Source organism: Triticum aestivum, chromosome 5A (assembly GCF_018294505.1).
Source record: "Triticum aestivum cultivar Chinese Spring chromosome 5A, IWGSC CS RefSeq v2.1, whole genome shotgun sequence".
NCBI lineage: Eukaryota > Viridiplantae > Streptophyta > Magnoliopsida > Poales > Poaceae > Triticum > Triticum aestivum.
The window spans coordinates 422,850,062-422,858,768 of record NC_057806.1 but is presented as its reverse complement, the minus strand read 5'-3'; positions in this window follow the sequence as shown (position 1 = coordinate 422,858,768).

Sequence of the window (8,707 nt, the reverse complement as noted above, 5' to 3'; positions counted from 1 at the left end):
TTACGTTCACATACAACGGGTGTAAGACAGTTTTACACAGCGAAAACACTTAGGGTTAACTTGACGAGCCTAGCATGTACAGACATGGCCTCGGAACACGGAGACCGAAAGGTCGAGCATGAGTCGTATAGTAGATACGATCAACATGAAGATGTTCACCGACGTTAACTAGTCCGTCTCACGTGATGATCGGACACGGCCTAGTTTGACTCGGATCATGTAATCACTTAGATGACTAGAGGGATGTCTATCTGAGTGGGAGTTCATAAGATGAACTTAATTATCCTGAACATAGTCAAAAGACCTTTCGCAAATTATGTCGTAGCTCACGCTATAGTTCTACTGTTTAGATATGTTCCTAGAGAAAATATAGGTGAAAGTTGATAGTAGCAATTATGCGATCAGTAGAAAGCTCATGTCCTTAATGCACCGCTCAATGTGCTGAACCCCAAACGTCGTTTGTGGATGTTTCGAACATCGAACATACACATTTTGAAAACTACGTGATAGTTCAGTTAAACGGTTTAGAATTGAGGCACCAAAGATGTTTTTGAAACATCACGAAACATATGAGATGTTTTGAGGGCTGAAATTGGGATTTCAGGCTTGTGCCCACGTCAAGAGGTATGAGACCTCCGACGATTTTCTTAGCCTGCAAACTAAGGGAGAAAAGCTCAATCGTTGAGCTTGTACTCAGATTGTCTGAGTGCAACAATCACTTGAATCGAGTGGGAGTTGATCTTCCAGATGAGATAGTGATGTTTCCCCAAAGTCATTGCCACCAAGCTGCTAGAGCTTCGTGATGAACTATAACATATCAGGGATAGATGTGATGATCCTTGAAATATTCGTGATGTTTGACACCGCGAAAGTAGAAATCAAGAAGGAGCATCAATCGTTGATGGTTGGTGAAACCACTAGTTTCAAGAAGGGTAAGGGAACAAAGGGATACTTCATGAAACGGCAATTCAGCTGCTGCTCTAGTGAAGAAACCCAAGGTTGAACCCAAACCCGAGACTAAGTGCTTCTGTATTAAGGGGAACAACCACTGGAGCAGGATTACCCTAGATACTTGGTAGATGAGAAGGCTGGCAAGGTCGATAGAAGTATATTGGATATACATTGTGTTAATGTGTACTTTACTAGTACTCCTAGTAGCACCAGGGTATTAGATACCGGTTCGGTTGCTAAGTGTTAGTAACTCGAAATAAAAGCTACGGAATAAAACGGAGACTAGCTAAAGGTGAGCTGACGATATGTGTTGGAAGTGTTTCCAAGTTTGATGTGATCAAACATCGCACGCTCCCTCTACCATCAAGATTAGTATTAAACCAGAATAATTATCATTTGGTGTTTGCGTTGAGCATAGACATGATTGGATTATGTCTATCGCAATACGGTTATTCATTTAAGGAGAATAATGGTTACTCTATTTATTTGAATAATACCTTCGATGGTCATGCACCTAAAGGAATGGTTTATTGAATCTCGATCGTAGTGATACACATTTTCATGCCAAAAGATATAAGATAGTAATGATAGTACCACTTACTTGTGGCACTGCCATGTAAGTCATAATGGTATAAAACGCATGAAGAAGCTCCATGTTGATGGATCTTTGGACTCACTCGTTTTGAAAAGTTTGAGACATGCGAACCATGTCTATTGGTGTATATGCATGAAGAAACTCCATGCAGATGGATCGTTTAGACTCACTTGATTTTGAATCACTTGAGATATGCAAATCATACCACATAGGCAAGATGACTGAAAAGCCTCGGTTTCAGTAAGATGGAACAAGATAGCAACTCGTTGGAAGTAACACATTTTGATGTGTGCAGTCCAATGAGTGCTGAGGCATGCAGTGAATATCGTTATGTTCTTACTTCACAGATGATTTGAGTAGATGTTGAATATATTTACTTGATGAAACACAAGTCTGAATTATTGAATGGTTCAAGTAATTTCAGAGTGAAGTAGCAGATCATTGTGACAAGAGGATAAAATGTCTATGATATGATCATAGAGATGAATATCTGAGTTACGAGTTTTGGCACACAATTAAGACATTGTGGAAATTGTTTCGCAATTAATACTGCCTGGAACACCATAGTGTGATGGTGTGTCCGAACATCATAGTTGCACCCTATTGGATATGATGCGTACCATGATTTCTCTTATCGAATTACCACTATCGTTCATGGGTTAGGCATTAGAGACAACCACATTCACTTTAATAGGGCACCACGCAATTCCGTTGAGATGACACCGTATGAATTATGGTTTAGAGAAACCTAAGTTGTCGTTTCTTGAAAGGTTTGGGGCTGCGGCGCTTATGTGAAAAATTTTCAGGTTGATAAGCTCGAACCCAAAGCGGATAAAATGCATCTTCATAGGAAACCCAAAACAGTTGGGTATACCTCCTAATTCAGATCCGAAAGCAATAAGGGATTGTTACTAGAATCGGGTCCTTTCTCGAGGAAAGGTTTCTCTTGAAAGAGTTGAGTGGGAGGATGGTGGAGACTTGATGAGGTTATTGAACCGTCTCTTCAACTAGTGTGTGGCAGGGCACAGGAAGTTGTTCCTGTGGCACCTACACCAATTGAAGTGGAAGCTTGTGATGTTGATCATGAAACTTCGGATCAAGTCACTACCAAACCTCGTGGGATGACAAGGATACGTACTACATCAGAGTGGTACGTAATTCTGTCTTGGAAGTCATGTTGCTGGACAACAATGAACCTACGAGCTATGGAGAAGCAATGGTGGGCCCGGATTCCGATAAATGGCTCGAGGCCATAAAATCCGAGAACGGATCCATGACTTTGGAAGAAATACTTGATGGTCGTAAGGCCATTGGGTACGGATGGATTTTAAAAGGAAGACAGACAATGATGGTAAGAATTACCATTAAGAAAGCTCGACTTGTCGCTAAGATATTTTCCGACAAGTTCAAGGAGTTGATTACGGTGAGGTTTTCTCACTCGTAGCGATGCTAAGAGTCTGTTGGAATTGGATTAGCAGTTACTGCATGATTGATGAAATCTTGCAGATAGGATGTCAAAACATTGTTTCCTCGATGTTATACTTGAGGAAAGGTTGTATGTAATACAACCGGAAGGTTTTGTCAATCCCAAAAGATGCTAATAAGTATGCAAAGCTCCAGCAATCCTTCTAAGGACTGGAGTAAGCATCTCGGAGTTGGAATGTATGCTTTGATGATGATCAAAGATTTTGGGTTTGTACAAAGTTTATGAGAAACTTGTATTTCCAAAGAAGTGAGTGGGAGCACTATAGAATTTCTGATGAGTATATGTTGTTGACATATTGATGATCAGAGATGATGTAGAATTTCTGGAAAGCATATAGGGTTATTTTGAAAGTGTTTTTCAATGGAAAGCCTGGATTAAGCTACTTGAACATTGAGCATCAAGATCTATAAGGATAGATCAAAATGCTTAATAATACTTTCAAATGAGCACATACCTTGACATGATCTTGAAGGTGTTCAAGATGGACCAGTCAAAGAAGGAGTTCTTGCCTGAGTTGTAAGGTACGAAGTCAAGACTTAAAGCTCGACCATGGCAGAATAGAGAGAAAGGACGAAGGTCGTCCCCTATGCTTTAGACGTAGGCTCTACAGTATGCCGTGCTGTGTACCGCACCGAAAGTGTGCCTTGCCATGAGTCAGTCAAGGGGTACAAGAGTGATCCATCAATGGATCACAGGACAGCGGTCAAAGTTATCCTTAGTAACTAGTGGACTAAGGAATTTTCTCGATTATGGAGGTGGTAAAAGAGTTCGTCGTAAAGGGTTACGTCGATGCAAGCTTGACACCTATCCGGATTGCTCTGAGTAGAGATACCGGATACGTATAATGGAGCAACAATTTAGAATAGCTCCAAGTAGAACAGTTATTTGGAATAGATCCAAATAGAACATGGTAACTGCATCTAGGAGATGACATAGAGATTTGTAAAGCACATACGGATCTGAAAGGTTCAGACCCGTTGACTAAAACCTCTCTCACAAGAAACATGATCAAACATAAAACACATTGAGTGTTAATCACATAGTGATGTGAACTAGACTACTGACTCTAGTAAACTCTTGGGTATTAGTCACATGGCGATGTGACCTGTGAGTGTTAATCACATGACAATGTGAACTAGATTATTGACTCTAGTGCAAGTGGGAGACTGTTGGAAATATGCCCTAGAGGCAATAATAAAAGTGTTATTATTATATTTCCTTGTTCATGATAATTGTCTTTTATTCATGCTATAACTGTATTATCCGGAAATCGTAATACACGTGTGAATACATAGACCACAATATGTCCCTAGTAAGCCTCTAGTTGACTAGCTCGTTGATCAATAGATGGTCACGGTTTCCTGGCTATGGACATTGAATGTCGTTGATAACGGGATCACATCATTAGGAGAATGATGTGATGGACAAGACCCAATCCTAAGACTAGCACAAAAGATCGTGTAGTTCATTTGCTAGAGCTTTGCCAATGTCAAGTATCTCTTCCTTTGACCATGAGATCGTGTAACTCCTGGATACCGTAGGAGTGCTTTGGGTGTATCAAACGTCACAACGTAACTGGGTGACTATAAAGGTGCACTACAGGTATCTCTGAAAGTATCTATTGTTTTATGCGGATCGAGACTGGAATTTGTCACTCCGTGTAAACGGAGAGGTATCTCTGGGCCCACTCGGTAGGACATCATCATTTGCGCAAATGTGACCAAGGAGTTGATCACGGGATGATGTGTTACGGAACGAGTAAAGAGACTTGCCGGTAACGAGATTGAACAAGGTATCGGTATACCGACGATCGAATCTCGGGCAAGTAACATACCGATAGACAAAGGGAATTGAATACGGGATCGATTGAGTCCTTGACATCGTGGTTCATCCGATGAGATCATCGTGGAACATGTGGGAGCCATCATGGGTATCCAGATCCCGCTGTTGGTTATTGACCGGAGAACGTCTCGGTCATGTCTGCATGTCTCCCGAACCCGTAGGGTCTACACACTTAAGGTTCGATGACGCTAGGGTTATAAAGGAAGCTTGTATGTGGTTACCGAATGTTGTTCGGAGTCCCGGATGAGATCCCGGATGTCACGAGGAGTTCCGGAATGGTCCGGAGGTAAAGATTTATATATAGGAAGTCCTGTTTCGGCCATCGGGACAAGTTTCGGGGTCATCGGTATTGTACCGGGACCACCGGAAGGGTCCCGGGGGCCCACCGGGTGGGGCCACCTGCCCCGGGGGGCCACATGGGCTGTAGGGGGTGCGCCTTGGCCTACATGGGCCAAGGGCACCAGCCCCAAGAGGCCCATGCGCCAAGAGAAGAGAAAAAGGGGAGAGTCCTAAAAGGGGAAGGCACCTCCGAGGTGCCTTGGGGAGGATGGACTCCTCCCCATCCTTAGCCGCACCCCTTCCTTGGAGGAGGGGGCAAGGCTGCGCCCTCCCCCTCTCCCTTGGCCCTATATATAGTGGGGAAAAGGAGGAGCAATCATACCTAAGGCCTTTGGTTGCCTCCCTCTCCCTCCCGTGACACATCTCCTCTCCCGTAGGTGCTCGGCGAAGCCCTGCAGGATTGCCACGCTCCTCCATCACCACCACGCCGTTGTGCTGCTGTTGGATGGAGTCTTCCTCAACCTCTCCCTCTCTCCTTGCTGGATCAAGGCGTGGGAGACATCGTCGAGCTGTACGTGTGTTGAACGCGGAGGTGCCGTCCGTTCGGCACTAGGATCATCGGTGATCTGAATCACGACGAGTACGACTCCATCAACCCCGTTCACTTGAACGCTTCCGCTTAGCGATCTACAAGGGTATGTAGATGCACTCTCCTTCTACTCGTTGCTGGTCTCTCCATAGATAGATCTTGGTGTTGCTTAGGAAAATTTTTGAATTTCTGCTACGTTCCCCAACAGAAGGTTATACAAACATAGAGTCACAGGCCAGGTGCTATGGTTGCTGCTCTGCTCCCCAAAAGGATTAATGCCATCTGCGCTTAGACCAAACCATACGCTCCTTGCGTCATCTGCAAACTCCTTCCCGTACTTTCTTTCGATTTTTCTCCACTGTGACCCGTCAGCGGGTACTCTCAACTTTCCGTCTTTCTTACGGTCTTCTCTATGCCATCGCATCACCTTGGCATGCTCTTTGTTTTGGAACAAACGTTTCAACTGTGGTATTATAGGAGCATACCACATCACCTTGGCAGGAATCTTCTTCCTGGGGCGCCGGCCCTCGACATCACCAGGGTCATCGCGGCAGATCTTATAGCGCAATGCACCACATACCGGGCAAGCGTTCAAATCCTCGTACTCACCGTGGTAGAGGATGCAATCATTAGGGCATGCATGTATCTTCTGCACCTCTAACCCTAGAGGGCAGACAACCTTCTTTGCTTCGTACGTACTCTCGGGCAATTCGTTGTCCTTTGGAAGCATATCCTTTATCATTACCAGCAACTTTCCAAATCCCTTGTCAGACACACCATTCTCTGCCTTCCATTGCAGCAATTCCAGTGTGGTGCCCAGCTTTTTCTTGTCACCTACGCAATTCGGGTACAACAATTTTTTGTGATCCTCTAACATGCGCTGCAACTTCTTCTTCTCCAAATCACTTGCGCAGTTTCTCTTTGCATCGGCAATGGCCCGACCTAGATCATCAACGGGCTCATCTGATGCCTCTTCTTCAGCTTCTTCCCGCATTGCCGGCTCAGCTTCTTCCCGCATTACCGGCTCAGCTTCTTCCCCCATTGTTGTATCATCGTATTCAGGGAACCCATGGCCAGGATAGCTGTCGTCGTCCTCTTCTTCTTCATTGTCTTCCATCATAACCTCTCTTTCTCCGTGCTTGGTCCAAACATTATAATGGGGCATGAAACCGGTCTTAAACAGGTGGACGTGAATGGTTCTTGACATAGAGTAATTGTGACCATTCTTACAGCGAGCACATGGACAAGGCATAAAACCATCCGCCCGCTTGTTTGCCTCAGCCGCAAGCAGAAAAGTACGCACGCCCTCAATGAACTGGGGAGAGCATCGGTCATCGTACATCCATTGCCGGCTCATCTTCATTACACAACACCGAATAGACCAAATTAATACAAGTTCATACATAAAGTTCATACAACACTTAAATGCAACAAACAAATAACTCTCTAGCTAAAGCATTTAAATGCAACAACAAATACGATCAAGATCGCAACTAAGGTAACAATGGATCCAACAGCATAATGATACCAAGCCTCACTATCGATGGCATATTTTCTAATCTTTCTAATCTTCAAGCGCATTTTCTCCATCTTGATCTTGTGATCATCGACAACATCGGCAACATGCAACTCCAATTCCATCTTCTCCCCCTCAATTCTTTTCAATTTTTCTTTCAAGTACTCATTTTCTCTTTCAACTAAATTTAACCTCTCGGCAATAGGGTCGGTTGGAATTTCCGGTTCAGATACCTCCTAGAAAAAATTTCTATGTCAACTTGATGGGCATAATTTGTCATAAACATGAAATACAACTAGTTTTAAAAGAGAATATACATACCACATCCGAATCATAACAAGGACTAGGGCCGACGGGGACGGATATCAAAACCATGGCACTATATGTATAACAAACAACGTACGGGTAAGATAAGTATACGAGTAACTATATATCCAAATCACACAAACATCAATTTTTATATAAAATTTCATGAACAAGAGGCTCACCACAAGGTGGTGCCGGCGACGGGACGGTGCGGGCGATCGACGGTGGCTACGATGGAGATTTAGAAGGCACTAAGTAAACCACACCTACATATGCAAACTAAGTGTTATTTTTGACCTCAAATTGCATATAAATCAAATACTAGCATATATATATATATATCCTCCCAAATTACTAAACTCACAAATTAATCACTATATAAACCAATGCAAGAGCTAATCTAGCAATGAGAGATGAAAGGACAAAGTTGCTAACCTTTGTGATCATTTGAATGGATGAGGGCCTTCAAATCTTGACAAATTTTGGGCAAATTTTGTGATGAACTCGAGAGGAAGAAGGGAAGAACAGAGGAGAGGGCCGGAGAGGGGAAAGGGGGAAGAACAGAGTGCTGGTGGACGAAGGGTTTATATAGGACGACCTTTAGTACCGGTTCGTGGCACGAACTGGTACTAAAGGTGTTGGAGGGGCCCCACTCTGGCAACATCCTGCCACCACTCTCATTAGTACCGGTTTGTGGCACGAACCGGTGCTAAAGGTTCGCCACGAACCGGTACTAATGAAAGCGGCCCGGCTATCCGTTGGAACCGGCACTAATGTGTACATTAGTGCCGGCTCAAATACAAACCGGCACTAATGTGCTTCACGTTTGACCATTTTTCTACTAGTGATCACAGGTGCTTGCTCTAACTTGACACTATTATATGTGGTTGCATGTTGCGTATGATGTCTAGCTTGTATTGCTTCTAACTTGAATTGCATCTTCTTACTTTACACATAATGCCTGTGAATATGACACGTGTTCCTGTTTCTAGAACATACGTGTACATGATGAGCACATCTCCTCTACTCCACCATCACAGGTGCTTTCTCTTACTTGGAACAGTTATATGTGGTTGCGTTTTCCGTATGATGTCTAGTTTGTATTGCTTATGATTATGTTGAATTGCATTTGCGTAGCTTACA